The 23,237-nt window shown below is 45.2% G+C and overlaps 1 long non-coding RNA gene across 1 annotated transcript; it reads left to right on the forward strand.

Annotated features, from left to right (window-relative positions):
* Positions 1-2,162: 2,162 nt before the first annotated feature.
* Positions 2,163-8,933, forward strand: LOC138638603 (uncharacterized). The gene is made up of 2 exons (XR_011312523.1): positions 2,163-3,376; positions 3,407-8,933. It is a non-coding gene; the product is annotated as an uncharacterized lncRNA (long non-coding RNA).
* Positions 8,934-23,237: the final 14,304 nt, after the last annotated feature.

The raw sequence follows: 23,237 nt of genomic DNA on the forward strand, positions 1-23,237 counted from the left end.
CTCCTGTGGTCACAAGTGGTACTTCGGCTGATTCTCTCTGGGAGCTTCCGTTTGTGGAGGAAAGTGGTACTGCGGCTTCTGAGTTTCCTCCCTCAGGTGATCTGGTGAGGTCGTTAGGTGCTTCTCTACTTAACTCCACCTAATGCTTTGATCCATGCTTCCTGTCAATGTTCCAGTGTTGGACTTCTTTTTCCCTGGATCATTCCTGTGGCCTGCTGCTCTGCATAGCTAAGTTCTTCTTTGCTATTTGTTTGCTATTTTTTCTGTCCAGCTTGTCTAATTGTTTTGCTGGAAGCTCTGGGACGCAAAGGGTGTACCTCCGTGCCGTTAGTTCGGTACGGAGGGTCTTTTTGCCCCCTTTGCGTGGTTTTCTTTAGGGTTTTGTGTAGACCGCAAAGTTATCTTTCCTATCCTCGCTCTGTTAAGAAAGTCGGGCCTCACTTTGCTGAATCTATTTCATCCCTACGTTTGTCTTTTCATCTTAACTCACAGTCATTATATGTGGGGGGCTGCCTTTTCCTTTGGGGTATTTCTCTGAGGCAAGGTAGGCTTATTTTCTATCTTCAGGCTAGTTAGTTTCTCAGGCTGTGCCGAGTTTCATAGGCAGAGTTAGGCGCAATCCACGGCTGCCTCTAGTGTTGTTTGGAGAGGATTAGGGATTGCGGTCTGCAGAGTTCCCACGTCTCAGAGCTCGTTCTATTATTTTGGGTTATTGTCAGATCACTGTATGTGCTCTGACCGCTATGTCCATTGTGATACTGAATTGCCTATCACAACAGTACAGGAAGCCAAAAGTGCTAATGATTCTCAATAGAGGGAAAAAAGAAGTTCTGAGACCATTTTTTTTTCTTTGCACTGTGTTTTGCCTTTTTTTTCCCCTAGACATTTGGGTGGTTCAGGACACAGGTGTAGCAATGGACATTAAAGGTCTGTCTTCATGTGTGGATCAGCTCACGGCAAGAGTTCAAAATATTCAAGATTTTGTGGTTCAGAATTCTTTGTTAGAACCGAGAATTCCTATTCCAGATTTGTTTTTTGGAGATAGAACTAAATTTCTGAATTTCAAAAATAATTGTAAACTATTTCTGGCTTTGAAACCTCGCTCCTCTGGTGACCCAGTTCAACAGGTTAGGATCGTCATTTCTTTTTTGCGTGGCGACCCTCAGGACTGGGCATTTTCTCTTGCGTCAGGAGATCCTGCATTAAGTAATATCGATGCGTTTTTCCTGGCGCTTGGATTGCTGTACGATGAGCCTAATTCTGTGGATCAGGCAGAGAAAAATTTGCTGGCTCTTTGTCAGGCTCAGGATGAGATAGAGGTATATTGCCAGAAATTTAGAAAGTGGTCCGTGCTCACTCAATGGAATGAATCTGCGCTGGCAGCTATATTCAGAAAGGGTCTCTCTGAAGCCCTTAAGGATGTCATGGTGGGATTTCCTATGCCTGCTGGTTTGAATGAGTCTATGTCTTTGGCCATTCAGATCGGTCGACGCTTGCGTGAGCGTAAATCTGTGCACCATTTGGCGGTATTACCGGAGATTAAACCTGAGCCTATGCAGTGCAATAGGACTATGACCAGAGTTGAACGGCAAGAACACAGACGTCTGAATGGGCTGTGTTTCTACTGTGGTGATTCCACTCATGCTATCTCTGATTGTCCTAAGCGCACTAAGCGGTTCGCTAGGTCTGCCACCATTGGTACAGTACAGTCAAAATTTCTTCTGTCCGTTACCTTGATCTGCTCTTTGTCATCGTATTCTGTCATGGCGTTTGTGGATTCAGGCGCTGCCCTGAATTTGATGGACTTGGAATATGCTAAGCGTTGTGGGTTTTTCTTGGAGCCCTTGCAGTGTCCTATTCCATTGAGAGGAATTGATGCTACGCCTTTGGCCAAGAATAAGCCTCAATACTGGACCCAGCTGACCATGTGCATGGCTCCTGCACATCAGGAGGTTATTCGCTTTCTGGTGTTGCATAATCTGCATGATGTGGTCGTGTTGGGGTTGCCATGGCTACAAGCCCATAATCCAGTATTGGATTGGAAATCCATGTCGGTGTCCAGCTGGGGTTGTCAGGGGGTACATGGTGATGTTCCATTTCTGTCAATTTCGTCATCCACCCCTTCTGAGGTTCCAGAGTTCTTGTCTGATTACCGGTGTCAAGGTAAAAATATACGTTTTTATACCCTTTTGTACTTTTATATATTCTTATGCTGTGAAACAATAAGTTTTTCCCCTTTGCTTGCTAAATGCAAATTTAACTGTATTTAAGATGGCTGCCAGTGTTCACTTTTGCCTTAGTTTTTGTACTTGCCAAGAATCTACTTTCGTTTCTGAAGCTAAAGTATCGTTTCTGGAGAAATGGAAACTTAACAAGATGTGGACAAAGGAAGATTCATCAGATGATGTCATAGCCAATCAGAGGGACTGAATACTAGATACATTGCTTAAACCCCGCCTAACCCCACCCTCTGCACACCTTCCCCCAATGGACTATATAATGTTATGTATATGAAATAAACAGTTCAGTTGCTGTGACGTTACACACGAGCGTGCAATGAGTTTGAACCAGCATTGTGTCTGACTCATTCTTATCCGGTACCAACATGCTCCTAATCTGATTTGGAATGACTGGTGGATGAAGGGTATTGTCGTGACGACCCCGACAATTTGGCGCCCAACGTGGGGCGTGGCCCGCGATCCGAGACCCCCTGGACCCATGCCTGGACGTCCGTGGACGACACCCGTAGTGGCTGACCTCGAGGACTGATCACCCTCCAAACACGGTAAGTGGAGATCGCATACTATGTATGTGTCACACTTGCTAGTGTTTCAGCCATTATTGGTTAGTCTGTGGTCTCCTTGGGTCTGGGGAGTGACTGGTCGAGTGGTGAGACCGAGCGCGATCCCGTGCCACGCTTCGAACCAGCAACTGAGAGACGTCGCACTCTGCGCGTCCTCGTGTACACCACACCTCCTCCACCGGTCATTGTACTCCATTCAACCACCCTACCCGTGACTGTTGCCTAGTAGTGATAGAGTGAAAGATTGAGAAGTTTGTGGATTGGGATAGGAGACGTAGCCTCTGTGATATTGCACGCACATACATCGGTAATTAAGACGTCCCAAGAGGGGGACCACCAGAAACACTTGCACACACTTGCACATATCGGTAATTAAGACGTCCCAAGAGGGGGACCACCAGAAACACTTGCACACACTTGCACATATCGGTAATTAAGACGTCCCAAGAGGGGGACCACCAGAAACACAGTGGAGGGGTCTCACTAGGAGACAGCCTCCCAACGTTTAGAATATCGTGACAGGACAGACTGTAATCACTGGTGTTCAGGTTAGGGAAAAATATTGAGCGCGAGGCTCTTTATTTATAGCACGTGGAGCGCGAGGCTCCGTGCTAAGGACACAAGTGTTGCTGTCGCTGTCAGCGGCCTACTGCAGAAGGGCGTAGTATTCTGTGAGTCATGTTACGTCTCTTAAAGAAGAAGTCCGTGCCCCACGAGTTAGATGAGGATGCTGTGGAAGTCAAGACAATAGTAGAGTCACGGGAGGGCAAGAAGGCAGTCAAGAATGTCGAGAAGGTGTACGAGCATGTAGGATTGCCCTCGACAGGGAGATTGCAGCTGTCTACATGGCACCATCTCATAAAGAACGAGCAAAGAGGTTGATGGAGAGGAAAGATGAAAGGATGCAGAGCCCGTGTTTGGCTATAAAATACCTCAATTATTAGTTTTTCTAGGGTGTTCTGGCAAATGAGTTGTGTGAAGGTTTTGTAGAAATTAATTGAGTCTGAGAACTGCTGTATTTCGTCACACTGTGTGGTTTTCCGAGACACCCAATGGGAGGGGTGAACCCGTGCGTGAATTGTTTGTGATTTTTCCTCTTTGTGCTGCCGGCCAGAGAAAGGGGGGCCAAAGTTTCCAGAAGAACTTAACCCAGTCTGTATCAGCAGCTGCAGCGATCCTCACTCGCTCTCTAGTCCCCCTCCCCTCGCAGCTTCAAGGACACAACTCGCAGCTCGCTTCCTTATCAGTGGCCCAAGAAGCAGAAGACTTCAGCTCCAGCTCCCCCTCCCTTACACAAATCCAGTCTTACGCTCCAATATTCATTTTAACCCTGTGTCTGGAAATCTCCCTCGCCATGTTAATTCTCAGACCAAGATAGGACAGATGGATTTGTAAATATTGCGGTCAGACAAACCCAGACTGAAGAAATACTTGTATAATCTGTGCTGCAACCTGACCTAAGTGAATTACGCTGATTCCTGATCACATGTAGTGATATAAAAAGCTGACACAGGATAGTGGGTAGTGGGGACATTAATTTTGGGAGTAAGCTGACAGTAATCCTTTTGGGAAGGAGCTGTAGACCAGCATGTCATGTCACCCCCAACCGGTCATCTAGTCACCCCCACCACCAGAGAACCAACCACATCAGGTAGTGTAAGACAGATACAGGAGTATTATCCCTGGAAGCCCTCTGACTAGCTAGCTACGCTAAAATAATTGGCTGACCCTGAGAACAAACCTTTCCCAATATACAGACAAAGATAATATGATGGACGTATAAGTGCACCTGAGCAGACCTAGAGAGTTGGTGAGCCAAGATGATGGTCAGATGGTATTTATGTTATATAACCCCTATGTAGATGAGTATAATGAGATGTATATCTTACATGCCCTTTCCACGGTTATGATGGCCCTGATAGGCCCAGATCCACCCTCAATAATGCCTGTAGAAAAAAAAAAAAAAAAAAAATAGGGGGGATAGTGTCTCTAACCCTGTCAGTTAGAATATGCCTATGTCACGTTACTTCAGTATGTGGGTAATTTTTTTGTTTTTTTGTTGTGTGCACAGACCGAGCAGGAAGCCATTGTTGCCACTGTTAGTTTTCGCAAGTATCTGGCAGATCTGAACTGTCGGGCTTCGGCCTTGAAACTTCGGTTCTGCCTTGGTCAAGTGATATTTTTGGGTCACTGTCTCCTTCAGGGTGCCAGACACCTCACAGAAGAAAGAAAAAAATAGCCGTCAGCTCCCTTCCATTCCCAAAAGATGAGACTGAACTCCAGCGTTTTCTTGGACTATGTACTTATTGTTGTCAGTGGATACCGGACGCATCCCGCATAATGCAATTTCTCTACAAGGCCCTGAAAGACTGTTCAAGATATGGTGATGATTTTGGCAGATTTCACACATGATACGCTGTTACTACGGAAGATACTGTATTGCACGGAGCTGCACTCACTCCCTCCCACCCTGTCAGCGCAAGAAGCAGAACGTCAGGCTCTGTCTACTACATGTACTTTGGCCAAGGACAGGCGGGCTAATAAATACACAGACTCATAGTAAGCATTTGGTATTGCTCATGATTTCGGAGCCTATGAACCAATCAAGGATTTGTTACTACCGCCGGGACTCAGTGAAGAATGCTGAAGCTGTTAAAACCCTCATGGACTCAATCAAATTACCTACTCAGGTGGCCATTATGAAAGTTAAGGAGCACGGTACTATGGAACAGTCCACAGACTGTTGGTAATGCCTCTGCGGATATGCAAGTAAAAGCCGCTGCTCTCCTACCCGTTGAACTGACCATACCAGCTATGGTGACCACACGCTCTCTGCGTAAACAGTTACAAGAAACACTGACTCTACAGGAACCTGATGATCTATGCCAGACTGAGGTTTTCTACCGGACCCTGCGAGACCGCTTAATGACGATGCAGAGAATGTCTCCAAAGGAAGAAGTGAAGCAGTGGAAAGCTGATGGAGCACGTATGGACAATGGTCGCTGAAAGAAAAAAAAAAAAAGGACCAACTTGTGTGTCTCCCTAAGCAGATGTACCCTGCTATTGTCACGTGGGCGCATGGGCCCACACATCGAGGTATCTGTCAGACCTGCAATCCCGGTCAACTTCAACGTGTACCCCCGAAGCATCTTGCTAAGCCCGACTATCCTTTCCAAAGGCTCCAGGTGGACCTCATCATGTTGCCGAAGTCTGGAAGGTATGACTATTGTCTGGTGGTTGTCGACATGTTCTCCAGTTGGCCAGAAGCATTCCCCGTTACCAACGTGACTGCAAAGACCACAGCAAAGAAACTGGTGATGGAAGTTATATGCAGATATGGTGTTCCAGAAGTTGCTGAAAGTGACCAAGGCCCGGACTTTTCTTCTCATGTGTATCAGGAGGTTCTGACAATGCTTGGATCCACTGTAGCCCTCCATACTCCATACTCTCCACAATCCAGTGGGAAAGTTAAGAGGCTGAACGGCACACTGAAGGGACAATTGACCAAAATGATGCAGGAGACTACGGCTCCATGGCCAGGGCTCTTACACATTCGTACTACCCCTATTGCAAAACATGGCCTGTCCCCATATGAGGTATTGTTTGGTGCTAGGTTCTCAGTTGTAAATTTTCAGTCTCAGTAGTTGTCAGAAGAAACTGACCGTGCTGTTCAATATGTTATTCAGCTTAGTAAGAAATGTTGCTAACACCCATGTTTTAGTTTTTTTCTTCCCTTCCAGGTTCAGCAGAAACCGATATTTGTCATAATTTGAAGCCTGGTGGTTTTATGGTCGTGAAAAGCTATGTCAATAAAACTTGAAGGAAAGAGCACCTGGATCCACGCTGCACACTGCAAAAGAGACCGAACCAGCGCTTAGTCACAATGGTGATCGAAGGAAAATGTTGCTGTTGTTTTTGGTCCTGAGGCTGGGGGCCATCCTCGCCCCTACCTCCTCGGTCCCTATTGTAAATAAGAATTCCGGTGCCACTATTCTCTGGGTAAACCTAACGGCCCCGGTAAATATCTGGAGATTTGATTTCTGCAATGTAGTCAAGTGCCCCAAGACTCAGCGGGTGGTAGAGGGAATTATCCAGTATTATATATGTGTTACCAGAGATAACAATTGTACTGGGGAGGTATTTTCATAATGTGTTTAATAGTGGATACTATGGGAATTTAGGCCATATACAGCTCCAGGTGCAAAATATAGTTAACGAAGTAATCCCCATTCCAGGTCTCAGTTGGCAAGAAGTTTTCTCCATAGAAACACAAACAGCCCCAAGGAAAAATTTATGGTTAGAATGGGTAAGATACAATGTACGAGTCCAGAGTATCTCTGTAGGATGTGTTGCTTGTGCTGCAGCGAATACACATCTATACACACATGCATTGTTTTTTCCTGATGACAATACCACTGTCTGTGTTATGAATCTGTTGAAGGGTCTAAAGCCCACTGATTGCTCAGATTATGTCTCACTAATTCATGAAGCACCTAAATTAAAGGTCCCAGGAGGGATAACCGTGTTAGCTGATAATTATACCTGCTATAATTCCCATGACACTACAGGTACATCAGTAGGGGTCTTCAAGACAGGTTTGTGTAAAGAGAACAGTTCCCTAGATACTGATTTCCTAACTAATCATACACGGTATATGTACGACATTTATTGGTTATATGGAGATGGTAAGCTCCGTCCTAGGTTGCCTAATGCCTGGACAGGTCAATGCACCCTTGTTAAACTAGCTATGCAGTTCAAGATTTTGCCTTGGGATCCAGAGACACCTGATGAATATACCAGAATGAGGAGAAGCCTTGATCAGCTCCACATGAGTTATGAAGAAGATCCATTGTTATATGTCGATGGCGTTGGAGTGCCAAGGGGGGTGCCTGACCAATTTAAAGCCGAGAACCAGATCTATGTTGGCTTTGCTTCTTTAATCCACAGGTGCAGATTAATAAGAATGTTGATTGGATCAATTACACATATTACAGTGAACAAAGGTTTGTCAATTTTACCTGTGATGCTTTGCAGGGTATAGTTGAGGAGTTGCGCCCTAACACTAGAATGACCCTCCAAAACCGACTAGCCCTTGATATGATCTTAGCTGAGAAAGGAGGAGTCTGTGGGATGGTGGGAGAGGAGTGTTGTACCTATATCCCTCAGAACTCTGGGGTAAATGGAAAGACCATGATAGCCCTTAAGAAGATAAATGGGTTAGCAGCAGAATTAAAATCTAATGCTGGAGTAGACACATCTTTCTTTTCCGGTTGGTTGGGTGGGCTCAAAGGATTCCTCCAACAAGCTTGTCTGGTACTGATTGCCCTTCTTGTAGTTGGATCGATAATCCTCTGTTGTGTTATTCCCCTGTATAAAAAGGTTATCACTGAGGCAACTCCGACTGGCACCTTCCCCAACCAAGAAGTAGACCCACCAGAGTACGATGGCACTGATCCAGGGGAAATCTCTAAGTACGCCCCCTCAAGATGTTAGACAAAACCCCTTACTCTCAGATGATGCAAAGAGATTTAGTTTAGGGACAGCGGGAGAACTCCATGTGAAGCTAGTGAAGGGTTCAGCTGCCTGGAGGCCTCTCACAAGGGGAGAGCTTCTGAGGTGTCTGGATGAAGAAATCCACCTCCCCTTTCCCCATCACATGGACAGTCTCGAAGGATTTTTCTTTTTAGGGAAAAACTTAGTGTTTAGGGGGGATTGTCAAGGTAAAAATATACGTTTTTATACCCTTTTGTACTTTTATATATTCTTATGCTGTGAAACAATAAGTTTTTCCCCTTTGCTTGCTAAATGCAAATTTAACTGTATTTAAGATGGCTGCCAGTGTTCACTTTTGCCTTAGTTTTTGTACTTGCCAAGAATCTACTTTCGTTTCTGAAGCTAAAGTATCGTTTCTGGAGAAATGGAAACTTAACAAGATGTGGACAAAGGAAGATTCATCAGATGATGTCATAGCCAATCAGAGGGACTGAATACTAGATACATTGCTTAAACCCCGCCTAACCCCACCCTCTGCACACCTTCCCCCAATGGACTATATAATGTTATGTATATGAAATAAACAGTTCAGTTGCTGTGACGTTACACACGAGCGTGCAATGAGTTTGAACCAGCATTGTGTCTGACTCATTCTTATCCGGTACCAACATGCTCCTAATCTGATTTGGAATGATTGGTGGATGAAGGGTATTGTCGTGACGACCCCGACACCGGGATGTATTTGATGAGCCCAAGTCCGATGCCCTACCTCCGCATAGGGATTGTGATTGTGCTATCAATTTGATTCCTGGTAGTAAATTCTCAAAAGGTCGACTGTTTAATTTATCCGTGCCTGAGCACACCGCTATGCGCAGTTATGTGAAGGAATCCCTGGAGAAGGGGCATATTCGCCCGTCATCGTCGCCATTAGGAGCAGGGTTCTTTTTTGTAGCCAAGAAGGATGGTTCGCTGAGACCTTGTATAGATTACCGCCTTCTTAATAAGATCACTGTTAAATTTCAGTACCCCTTGCCATTGTTATCTGATTTGTTTGCTCGGATTAAGGGGGCTAGTTGGTTCACCAAGATAGATCTTCGTGGTGCGTATAATCTGGTGCGAATCAGGCGAGGCGATGAATGGAAAACTGCATTTAATACGCCCGAGGGTCATTTTGAGTATCTAGTGATGCCATTCGGACTTGCCAATGCTCCATCAGTGTTTCAGTCCTTTATGCATGACATCTTCCGAGAGTACCTGGATAAATTCCTGATTGTGTACTTGGATGACATTTTGATCTTCTCGGATGATTGGGAGTCTCATGTGAAACAGGTCAGAACGATTTTTCAGGTCCTGCGTGCTAATTCTTTGTTTGTGAAGGGATCAAAGTGTCTCTTTGGTGTGCAGAAGGTTTCATTTTTGGGGTTCATCTTTTCCCCTTCTACTATCGAGATGGATCCTGTTAAGGTCCAAGCCATCCATGATTGGACTCAGCCGACATCTCTGAAAAGTCTGCAAAAGTTCCTGGGCTTTGCTAATTTTTATCGTCGCTTCATCAGCAATTTTTCTAGTATTGCCAAACCATTGACCGATTTGACCAAGAAGGGTGCTGATTTGGTCAATTGGTCTTCTGCTGCTGTGGAAGCTTTTCAAGAGTTGAAGCGTCGTTTTTCTTCTGCCCCTGTGTTGTGTCAACCAGATGTTTCGCTTCCGTTCCAGGTCGAGGTTGATGCTTCTGAGATTGGAGCAGGGGCTGTTTTGTCGCAGAGAGGTTCTGATTGCTCAGTGATGAAACCATGTGCTTTTTTTTCCAGGAAGTTTTCGCCTGCTGAGCGAAATTATGATGTGGGCAACCGAGAGTTGCTGGCCATGAAGTGGGCATTCGAGGAGTGGCGTCATTGGCTTGAAGGAGCTAAGCATCGCGTGGTGGTATTGACTGATCATAAGAACTTGACTTATCTCGAGTCTGCTAAGCGTTTGAATCCTAGACAGGCTCGTTGGTCGCTGTTTTTTGCCCATTTTGACTTTGTGATTTCGTACCTTCTGGGCTCTAAAAATGTGAAGGCGGATGCTCTGTCTAGGAGTTTTGTGCCCGACTCTCCGGGTTTATCTGAGCCGGCGGGTATCCTCAAGGAAGGAGTAATTGTGTCTGCCATCTCCCCTGATTTGCGGCGGGTGCTGCAAAAATTTCAGGCTAATAAACCTGATCGTTGTCCAGCGGAGAAACTGTTTGTCCCGGATAGGTGGACGAATAAAGTTATCTCTGAGGTTCATTGTTCGGTGTTGGCTGGTCATCCTGGAATCTTTGGTACCAGAGAGTTAGTGGCTAGATCCTTTTGGTGGCCATCTCTGTCGCGGGATGTGCGTACTTTTGTGCAGTCCTGTGGGATTTGTGCTCGGGCTAAGCCCTGCTGTTCTCGTGCCAGTGGGTTGCTTTTGCCCTTGCCGGTCCCGAAGAGGCCTTGGACACATATCTCTATGGATTTTATTTCAGATCTTCCCGTTTCTCAAAAGATGTCAGTCATTTGGGTGGTCTGTGATCGCTTTTCTAAGATGGTCCATCTGGTACCCTTGTCTAAATTGCCTTCCTCCTCTGATTTGGTGCCGTTGTTCTTCCAGCATGTGGTTCGTTTGCATGGCATTCTGGAGAATATCGTTTCTGACAGAGGTTCCCAGTTTGTTTCGGGGTTTTGGCGAGCCTTTTGTGGTAGGATGGGCATTGACTTGTCTTTTTCCTCGGCTTTCCATCCTCAGACTAATGGCCAGACCGAACGAACCAATCAGACCTTGGAAACATATCTGAGGTGCTTTGTTTCTGCTGATCAGGATGACTGGGTGTCCTTTTTGCCTTTGGCTGAGTTCGCCCTTAATAATCGGGCCAGCTCGGCTACCTTGGTTTCACCGTTTTTCTGCAATTCTGGGTTCCATCCTCGTTTCTCTTCTGGACAGGTTGAGTCTTCGGACTGTCCTGGTGTGGATACTGTGGTGGACAGGTTGCAGCAGATTTGGACTCAGGTAGTGGACAATTTGACCTTGTCCCAGGAGAAGGCTCAACGTTTCGCTAATCGCAGACGCCGTGTGGGTCCCCGACTTCGTGTTGGGGATCTGGTTTGGTTATCTTCTCGTCATATTCCTATGAAGGTTTCCTCTCCTAAGTTTAAGCCTCGTTTCATTGGTCCGTATAGGATTTCTGAGGTTCTTAATCCTGTGTCTTTTCGTCTGACCCTCCCAGATTCTTTTTCCATACATAACGTATTCCATAGGTCATTGTTGCGGAGATACGTGGCACCTATGGTTCCATCTGTTGACCCTCCTGCTCCGGTTTTGGTGGAGGGGGAATTGGAGTTTATTGTGGAGAAGATTTTGGATTCTCGTGTTTCAAGACGGAAACTCCAGTATCTGGTTAAATGGAAGGGTTATGCTCAGGAAGATAATTCCTGGGTTTTTGCCTCTGATGTCCATGCTCCCGATCTTGTTCGTGCCTTTCATGTGGCTCATCCTGGTCGGCCTGGGGGCTCTGGTGAGGGTTCGGTGACCCCTCCTCAAGGGGGGGGTACTGTTGTGAATTCTGTGGCAGAGCTCCCTCCTGTGGTCACAAGTGGTACTTCGGCTGATTCTCTCTGGGAGCTTTCGTTTGTGGAGGAAAGTGGTACTGCGGCTTCTGAGTTTCCTCCCTCAGGTGATCTGGTGAGGTCGTTAGGTGCTTCTCTACTTAACTCCACCTAATGCTTTGATCCATGCTTCCTGTCAATGTTCCAGTGTTGGACTTGTTTTTCCCTGGATCATTCCTGTGGCCTGCTGCTCTGCATAGCTAAGTTCTTCTTTGCTATTTGTTTGCTATTTTTTCTGTCCAGCTTGTCTAATTGTTTTGCTGGAAGCTCTGGGACGCAAAGGGTGTACCTCCGTGCCGTTAGTTCGGTACGGAGGGTCTTTTTGCCCACTTTGCGTGGTTTTCTTTAGGGTTTTGTGTAGACCGCAAAGTTATCTTTCCTATCCTCGCTCTGTTAAGAAAGTCGGGCCTCACTTTGCTGAATCTATTTCATCCCTACATTTGTCTTTTCATCTTAACTCACAGTCATTATATATGGGGGGCTGCCTTTTCCTTTGGGGTATTTCTCTGAGGCAAGGTAGGCTTATTTTCTATCTTCAGGCTAGTTAGTTTCTCAGGCTGTGCCGAGTTGCATAGGCAGAGTTAGGCGCAATCCACGGCTGCCTCTAGTGTTGTTTGGAGAGGATTAGGTATTGCGGTCTGCAGAGTTCCCACGTCTCAGAGCTCGTTCTATTATTTTGGGTTATTGTCAGATCACTGTATGTCCTCTGACCGCTATGTCCATTGTGATACTGAATTGCCTATCACAACATAAAACTCAATGTAGACAAAACCGAACTCATCATCTTTCCCCCATCTCACGTATCCCCCCTACCTGACCTATCTATTATGGTAAACGGCATCACGCTCTCTCCTGCACCTGAAATCCGCTGCCTCGGGGTAACTCTCGACTCTGCCCTGTCCTTCAAACTGCACGTCCAAACTCTTGCCACCTCCTGTCGCCTCCAACTCAAAAATATTGCCAGAATCCGTTCCTTCCTCAGCCCACAATCTACCAAAACTCTTGTGCATGCCCTCATCATCTCCCGCCTCGACTACTGCAACACCCTCCTCTGTGGCCTCCCCGCTAACTCTCTTGCACCACTCCAGTCTGTCCTCAACTCTGCTGCCCGGCTAATCCACCTCTCTCCTCGCTACTCCCCTGCTTCTCCCCTCTGCAAATCCCTCCACTGGCTCCCCATTCCCCAACGATTCCAGTTTAAACTACTAAGGCCGGGGTCACACTAGACCGTAATACGGCCGAGTGCAATGCGATAAAAAATCGCATTGCACTCGGACCAATGTTAGCATATGGTGCCGCTCCCAGCAGCCGACTTTTTGTCGGCCGTTTTCCTCGGTCCGAGACACTCGCAGCATGTTGCGATTGTCACGGACCGAGGGAAACTCTCAGCTCACTCGCACCCATATAAGCCTATGGGTGCGAGTGGGACAGCGCACACCACTCGGATATCATCCGAGTGATGTGCGCTATAAGCGGACCCCAGCAATGGAGGAGATGGAGAAATTCATTTCTCCGCCTCCTCCGCAGCTGTGCTCCGATCCTCCCTGTGCGAGAGAATCGGAGCACAGACGCATGACACTCGGCTCCTGCTCTGCTGCGAGCAGGAGCCGAGTGTCATTAGCATATTGCATCCGATGCTCTCGCATCGGATGCAATACGCCAGTGTGACCCCGGCCTAACACTGATCTACAACGCCATCCACAACCTGTCCCCTCCCTATATCTCTGAACTTATCTCCCAATATCTTCCCTCACGTAATCCCCGATCCTCGCAAGACCTCCTACTCTCCTCCACACTTATTCGTTCCTCACACAACCACCTCCAAGATTTCTCCCGAATATCCCCCATCTTCCGGAATTCCACGCCTCAACACGTCCGACTATCCACCACCCTCGGATCCTTCAGACGGAACCTGAAAACCCATCTCTTCAAGAAAGCCTACAGCCTGCAATAACCATTCTGCCGCCGCGCCATCGCCAGAGCCGCCGCCTCGCCATCGCCAGAGCCGCCGCCTCGCCCCTACCTTCTGTCTCTTCCCCACTATCCCATAGAATGTAAGTCCGCAAGGACAGGGTCCTCTCCCCTCTGTACCAGTCTGTCAATGTAAGCCTGCTTACTGTAATCGATATCTATAACCCTGTATGTAACTCCTTTCTCATGTACAGCACCATGGAATTAATGGTGCTATATAAATAGATAATAATAATAATAATAATAATAACTAATACCCCAGGGTTGGTTCCTGACTCGAGATAAGCCTGCTGTCGGACGGGGCTTATTTTAAATGAGAACCTTGTGGCAGAATACCGTACTGTTTTAGTGAGGAGCTCTGGCAGTGACGTCTGGGAGGTTTAGATATATATCCCCAGGCTGGACTAGTGATATATATTCCCCCTCCCTGGGAGTGCCTCACTAACTCGTACCTATAAGGGAAGTCTTTCCGGTGACTATTTACTCTCGTTGCAGTTCCCTGACTGACCTGAGGCAAGTGGGAGTGCCAGAGAGCCGACCCCTGCTAGGTCCTTCTCTCCCCTCCCCTGAGGTGAGGGAAGTCGACACCACCCTTCCCCTGTGAGATCCCTTACACCCCCAATTCAGTTTTACTTTTGTTGAAGCATTTTCAGTAATTGCTACCGACTGTTTTATGGGAAATTCCAAGAACACTTGTTATATACACTACGGTTCCAAAGTTTAGGGTCACCCAGACAATTTTGTGTTTTCCATGAAAACTCATACTTTTATTAATCAAATGAGTTGCCAAATGAATTGAAAATCTAGTCCAGACATTGACAAGGTTTTCTCCTTCAAACTTTGCTTTTGTCATAGAATGCTCCCTTTGCAGCAATTCTAGCATTGCAGACCTTTGGCATTCTAGCAGTTACTGTAATTTGCTGAGGTAACCTGGAGAAATGTCACCCCATGCTTCCAGAAGCCCCTCCCACATGTTGGTTTGGCTTGATGGGCACTTTTTTGCGCACCATATGGTCAAGCTGCTCCCACAACAGCTCAATGGGGTTGAGATCTGGTGACTGCGCTGGCCACTCCATTACAGATAGATACCTGCTGCCTGCTTCTTCCCTAAATAGTTCTTGCATAATTTGGAGGTGTGCTTTGGGTCATTGTCCTGTTGTAGGTTGAAATTGGCTCCAATCAAGCGCTGTCCACAGGGTATGGCATGGCGTTGCAAAATGGAGTGATAGCCTTCCTTATTCAAAATCCCTTTTACCTTGTACTAAATCTCCCACTTTACCAGCACCAAAGCATCCCCAGACCATCAGATTACCTCCACCATGCTTGACACATGGCGTCAGGCACTTTTACAGCATCTTTTCAGTTGTTCTGCATCTCACAAATGTTCTTCTCTGTGATCCAAACACCTCAAACCTGTATTCATCTGTCCATAACACTTTTTTCCAATCTTCCTCTGTCCAATGCCTGTGTTCTTTTGCCCATATTAATCTTTTCCTTTTATTAGCCAGTCTCAGATATGGCTTTTTCTTTGACACTGTGCCCTGAAAGCCAGCATCCCGGAGTCGCCTCTTTACTCTAGACGTTGGCAGTGGCGTTTTGCGTGTACTATTTAATGAAGCTGCCAGTTGAGGACCTGTGAGGCATCGATTTATCAAACTACAGACTCCAATGTACTTGTCTTGTTGCTCAGTTGTGCAGCGGGGCCTCCCACTTCTTTTTCTGCTCTGGTTAGAGCCTGTTTGTGCTCTCCTCTGAAGGCAGTAGTACACACCGTTGTAGGAAATCTTCAGTTTCTTGGCAATTTCTCGCATGGAATAGCCTTCATTTCTAAGAACAAGAATAAACTGTCGAGTTTCACATGAAAGTTCTTTTTTTTCTTGCCATTTTGAGAGTTTAATGGAACCAACAATGTAATGCAGATTCTCAACTAGCTCAAAGGAAGGTCAGGTTTATAGGTTCTCTAATCAGCCAAACTGTTTTCAGCTGTGCTAACACACTTGCACAAGTGTTTTCAAGGGTATTCTAACCATCCATTAGCCTTCTTACACAGTTGGCAAACACAAAGTACAAAGTACCATAAGAACACTGGAGTGATGGTTGTTGGAAATGGGCCTCTATACACCTATGAAGATATTGCATTACAAACCAGAATGCAGCTAGAATAGTCATTTACCACATTAACAATGTATAGAGTGTATTTCTGAATCATTTAATGTTAGTTTCATTGGAAAAAAACTGTGCTTTTCTTTCAAAATTAAGGAAATTTCTAAGTAACCCTAAACTTTGGAAGGGTAGTGTATATATACTTGTCATATACCTGAACCAGCCCAAAAGACATGCTGAGTACCAGGTAAACACCACAGGACCTGTCCTACACCAGGAATCCCCTACAAGAGCGGCCACAAACTGGGAACATCTAATTAGAATTGCAATAGACTGGAATGACCACACAAGAGCTGCCGTGTACCAGGAACACCCCACAAGACCTGCCGTGTACCGGAAACATCCCACAAGGCTTGCCGTATACCAGGAACACTTCACAAGACCCGCAGTGTACCAGGAACACCCCGCAAGACTTGCCGTATACCGGGAACACCCCCAAGACCTTCCGTATACCAGGAAAATCCTGCAAGACCCGCCGTATACAGGGAACACCCCAGAAGACTTGCCATGTAGCGGGAACACCCCACAAGACCTGCCGTATACCAGGAACACTTCACAAGACCCGTAGTGTACCAGGAACACCCCACAAGACCCGCAGTGTACCGGGAACACCCTCCAAGACCTGCCGTATACAGGGAACACCCCACAAGACCTTCCGTATACCGGGAATACCCCACAAGACCTGCCGTAGACCGAGAACACCTCCACAAGACCTACCATATACCAGGAACACCCCCAATACCTGCCGTATACCGGGAACACCCCAAAAGACCTGCCATATACCAGAAACACCGTACAAGACCCACTGTATACCGGGAAGACCCCACAAGATCTGCCGTATACCGGAAACACACCACAAGACCTGCCGTATACCGGGAACACCACACAAGACCTACCGTATACCGGGAAAACCCCACAAGACCTGCCATATACAGGGCACAACCCACAAGACCTGCCGTATACCGGGAACACCCCACAAGACCTGCCGTGTACCGGGAACATCCCACAAAACTTGCCTTGTACCGGGAACACCCCACAAGACTTGCTGTGTACCGGAAACACCCCACAAGACTTGCCGTGTACCAGGATCACCCCATAAGACCTGCCGTATACCAGGAACACCCCCCAACACCTGCCTCTTACCGAGAACATCCCACAAGACCTGCCATATACCAGGAAAAAAGCCCACAAGACATGCCGTAAACCAGGAAAACCCTACAAGACGCGCCATATACAGGGAACACCCCATAAAACCCGCCAAACACCGGGAACACCCTACAAGACCTGCCGTGTACCAGGAACACCCCATAAGACCTTCTGTATACCAGGAACACTTCACAAGACCCGCAGTGTACCAGGAACACCCCACAAGACCTGCAGTGTACCGGAAATATCCCACAAGACCTGCCATATACAGGGAGCACCCCAAAAGACCTGCCGTATACCAGGAACACCCTACAAGACCCGCTGTATACTGGGAAGACCCCACAAGATCTGCCGTATACCGGGAACACCCCACAAGACCTGCCAGATACCGGGAACACCCCACAAGACCTGCGTATACAGGGCACACCCCACAAGACCTGCCGTATATCGGCAACATTTTCTTTTTTCACAAGATCTGTCTTAGGCTCAGAACATCCCACAAAACCTTCTGTATAATGAAAACACTTTACAAGACCTGTGATATACCGGAAACCTCCCACAGGACCGGTCTTACACTCAGAGCACCCAACAAGATCTGTATTCCAGGAATATCCCACATGAACCAATAAAATATTACCACTGTATACTGTACTATCCCAGAATGTCAAGACACCAAAAGAAGTAAGCCACACCTCCCAGACTCTTTTCCAGGACTCTGAGAGCTCCAGGAGAGGCAGAATTATGTGACAAGCCATTTCCCTTCCCCCTCAATATGTACTTTAATGGGGGAGATCATGTGCATTACATGAAAGACCACCGCAATAAAATGTTCAGGGAGGCCACGACTTCTTCAGCAAATCAGTTGTTTACTATTCTTAACGGGTGATAAGAAAAGGCCTTTAGGTACCATGCTTACAAAGTGAATTTGAAGAAGTGGCAAAGAAGCTTTTTATGTTGATTATGGACAATTCTAAATGATCATTTTTATAAACCGTACAGATGTCTGCGTGCCGTATTCTACCCTGACAGATAATGATGGAGTACAGAATGATCGGGCATTTAATTTTTGTTTTTGCAGATGAAATGATATTTCTGGCATCTAATTCTACTCACCCTTTTAAAAGGGCATTCTCGATCAACCTGAGCATCCATGTATTTAGGGGGTCGGAAGAGATGCCTGATGATGTATGGGAACCTGTATGGGTGTGGATTTACTTTATCTTTCTTCACCAGTGTCTATAATGGTAAAGTAACCCATCTGTTAGCAAAACCCATCATTAACTTACAAAGAGCTTGTAAGAATTGTGAATGTTCTGCTGTCTAGCAGCGGTGGTCGGTCTCCAAGGCAAAAAGTTGTAAACGAATGAAAAGGAAAGCTATAAGAGTGCAGTATTTTATTCTGCCCCCCAGATGACGCTGTCTGACTCATATTAGGAAGGTATAACAGTGTAGGATACCATTCTGCCACCAGATGGCGATGACTGCCAGATGCTAAGAAAGGTATAACAATGTAGTTATCTGTTCTGCTACTAGATGGCACTGTCTCATATTAGGAAAGGTGTAACAGTGTAGCATACTGTTTAATCACCGGATAGCGCTATCACATACTAGTAAACTCCCATAATACAATGTCTGAAAGTCTCCTTAAAGGTGGTGGCTTTAGTTTATATCAGGAAAACCTGGCGATAAGTTCCCTTTAAATGTTATAACTATTCTCAGGAACATTTCTCACTTGCAGTACCGCTGGTCACCACTGACAGTAGTGAATTCTTACCATAGATTGCAGTACAACAGCTCCCCCGTTATATTGTAGCCAGAGGGTAAAGGGGCTTTTCCAGTAGATGTATAAAAGACCATAATTGGTGACACCTTGAAAAGAAGGACATCCCAAGGATCTGGGAAGTTTTTGATTTTTAAGTGGTTTAGATTTCAGGCTAGAATTTGCCTTTTTGTGAGCATCCTGATGGTGTAAGCTGGCATGTTCTCCGATGTGCAGGCGTTTTCTGAGCAAAGTCACGATAGTAGGGAATTAGACCAGATTATCGGAGCTTCCACTGCTGGCAATGAGAGACAAGGTGGTCACCAGGCCAGAGCTCTGCAAACCTCCTCAAACCTGCCGTCATCCCAAGCCCCTCTTCTGATTTATAGGCCCGGCATGATGTAGGCTCTGACGTATTTAATGGACTAGAGTACTGCCAATCTTTTTATTCAACTCTAGATTGACCTCATAGTTCCTACAGTAACTATCAAAAAATCTGTTGCACGCCATGAAAAATGTGGGTGCCAGTTACAAATTTAGAATTTTTTTTTTTACATGACTGCCCAATAAATAACGGTATGCAGCTACCAGACATGAAAGCAACAAAGCAAAATTTGTGGGCAATATTAGCCCTGGCGTGCGAGGTACCAGAGTTAAATTAGTGTTGCGGAAATCATCTCGAAATGTACAAATATGAGGGCTCCTGCTGACAGCCGCCGCTGCATTAATGGTCATCTGGAGAAATGCTGACCGTTTCATGCCGAGCCATTTCCCGGGGGCCGGTTCCTCCGCTTTGTAATTAGAATTCTGCACTGAGTACACATTAGAGGGAATGTAATAAGCTATAGAATGATTCTGGTAGATGCCGGCATCATTACCATTTTCTGGAGATGATTCCTCAACGTCACGGAGCCGCCTCTGGGGGATATAGAGTAGACGACGATGACCTGAAATGGCTGATAACTTCAGTCTCGGGAGGCCGGGCTTGGTGCTACTCCATGATATAAGTCCATCACAGGATCTTTAAGATCTACTCGACTTTTGCTTTTCTGGATATTTGAGTTTTTGATCTCAAAATCACTTTTGGGGTAATGTCAAAAATCCCTTTCTTTTTTTTTGGTTTTACACTCCCTTCCCTCCCCTTCTTCCAAAATGTTTAACTTTTTAATTTTCCAATCAGGAGAGAGCCAGGTAAAGGTGCATTGGCTATATTTGTGAAATATAATTTGGCAGTGAGATAGGGGGTCAAGTATTGACAGTGGTCTTCCTCTTATCACACACATAAACCAAGACTGATATGACGCCAGGCTTTTACCATCACCATCTAGTGCATACTCCATTCATTGTACCTAGAGTTGACACACGACTCAGTCCATCGTCCATGCCAATGGTCATGAACGAGAGAACCACATACTACTGGACAGCATCCATGGTTCTTCTATCCATCACTTGCTCAGGCTATATTAGTGCATACGCCAATTCATTGTACCTAGAGTTGGCGCATGACCCAGTCCATCGGCCATGCTCATGATATATGCCTCTTACCGCACAGCATCTGCGGCTCTTCTTTTGATTCACCACTAGCTGTGCTCATACCTAGCACCTTCCATTCTATGTACCTAGTGTTGGGGAACAACCCAATCCATCAACGATGCCAATGGTCTATGTCTACTGGTCAGAAGCGAGAGAACCACCTCTTACACAACAGCACCCGCTGCTCTCCTTTTGATTCACCACTAGCTGAGCCTATATCTAGTGCATGCACCATTCATTCTACCTTGAATTTGCACAAGTCTCAGTCTATAAGCCATGCCAGTGGTTTGTGTCCGCTGGTTGGAAGCAAGATATCCACCTCTTACCCACAGTATCCGCTTTTCTTATTTTGATTCAACTCTTGCTGACCGATATTTAGCACATGCACCATTCATTGCACCTAGAATTATCACACGGCCCAGTCCAATGGCCATGCCAGTGGTCTGAGTCCGCTGGTTAGGAGCAAGAGAACCGCCTCTTACGAAGGACAGCATCCGTGGATCTGCTTCTGATTTACCACTAGCTGAGCCTTTATCTAGCACATGAGCCATTCATTGTACCTAGAGTTGGTGCATGACCCAGTACATTGGTCAACCCAATGGTCGGGAGCAAGAGAACCATGCCCTATTGGACAGTATCTGTGGCTCTTCTTTCGATCCACCACAACCCGAAACTGTATCGCATGCGCCATTCATTGTTCTTCACAACCTGAGTCTGCATCGCATGCGCCATTCATTGTTTTTGACAACCTGAGACTGTATCACATGCGCCATTCATTGTTCTTCACAACCTGAGACTGTATCGCATGCGCCATTCATTGTTCTTCACAACCTGAGACTGTATTGCATGCGCCATTCATTGTTCTTCACAACCTGAGACTGTATCCCATGCGCCATTCATTGTTCTTCACAACCTGAGACTGTATCGCATGCGCCATTCATTGTTCTTCACAACCCGAGTTTATCGCATGCGCCATTCACTGTTCTTCAAGTTGGCACATGACCCAGTCCATCATTCACTCAGTGGTCTAAGTCCGCCGGTCGGGAGCGATAGAACTGAATTTTATCAGACAGCATCCATGGCTCTTCTTTGGATTCACTCCTAGCTGAGCCTACATCTAGCGCATGCTTCATTCATTGTGCCAAGATTTGGCACATGACCCAGGCCATCGACCATGCCATTGGCCTGAAGTGAAAGAGCCACCTCTTACTGGACAGCATCCGCAGATCTTCCTTTGATTATTTGGCCATACTTGTGGCATGACACATATGTAACATCGTGCCAGGCTGGCTAATCAAAAGCAGAGCCACAGTTCTCCTGCTCGCAGCCAGAAATCACTGAAGTGGCCATTTTTTCCCGTGTGCTTAGTAATTTAGTGGTAGGGACTAATTTTTTAATAAAGTGTGATCCCATAGCCAACGACAGTGTTTCCCCTGCAAAAAAAAATTAACCATGGGAGAGCTTTAGAGAAGATAAAAAAACCATTGCTTATAGCAATCTTTTATTATTAAACAGAGCATCAGAGTGTTACATATGTGATTACCATAGGGGGAGGGAAAGTGTGACTGGTTCTCCTTTAATACATTTTTCTTTTTTCTCCCTTTGGAAACTGCAATAACAATACAATGTAAATCATGGGAATATTAATAGATGTACAGAAAAATTCCGTTATTTCAGGAACAAAAAGGTGTAGACTAAAAATTAAAGGTGAAGATCATCCAGTAGGGCTTGCAGCACCAATGAAAACAAAATATTTGTTTAATATTTCCCTTTAAATATCCAGAAACAATTTTCAAGATGCAAGTGATGAAATATATCAGAACCACCAGTGACACAGTATAGAAAATTGAGATTGCATTTTTGTACATTGAATTAAGTTGGCGTTCATGGAGAGAACGTGTCTCAGTACAGCAAACAAAAAAAAAAAAAAATCTTCTTGACCCAGAAAAATCTCAAGAAACGTCAACAGGTGTTTGGATAAAAAAAAAGAAAAATAATAATTAATTATAATACTGATAATGTCACTCGTGTATGCTTCTCACGTTTTACAAGATATATAAAAAATATATATGTATATTTACACACGTACTGTACAAAAATGATTGCCTACGAGGATCTGTTTGCAAAAAGAACAGATTCCGTACAAAAGATACATTTGGTTGAAATTGTAAAAAAAAAATAATAATAAAATAAAAAATGTATGTACAGATTGATAAGAAATCGTTACATATTTACTTAACCATTTCCAAGAATAAATGTTGGGGGATTAATAAACTTGAGTAGAAATTAAAAATTTTGGTAAAATGTTGAATGGTGGAAATTGGCTAGGAATTTGCCTCAGTTAAATAGAGTATCTTGATTTGCTTTGGAAAAAAAAATAATGAAAAGATAATTGTTTATGTTCTAAAACTAATGTACAGGGGTTTTTGTAAAGACTAAAGCAGCATAGTTTACACAACTGTACCATAAAAATTGGGCATTTTTAAAATAATACAAAAAAAGATCATCTATATACCAGAAATTACTTCAACCATCTGTTTGATAGACGTCAGCGATAATCCTCTTTAACTCTTTCCAAATGCAAGTGTTGTCCATCGATATTTTTTTTAGAAAGATATTTTTTTTTTGGTTTCATTCATTTTTTTGGCAAATTCCAGAATTACTTGACTTGTGTTTATATATATATTTATATATATATATGTATATATATATATATATATATATATATATATATATATATATATATATATATAAGACAGAA

This window comes from Ranitomeya imitator, chromosome 1 (genome assembly GCF_032444005.1).
Source record: "Ranitomeya imitator isolate aRanImi1 chromosome 1, aRanImi1.pri, whole genome shotgun sequence".
In the NCBI taxonomy this organism is placed as follows: domain Eukaryota; kingdom Metazoa; phylum Chordata; class Amphibia; order Anura; family Dendrobatidae; genus Ranitomeya; species Ranitomeya imitator.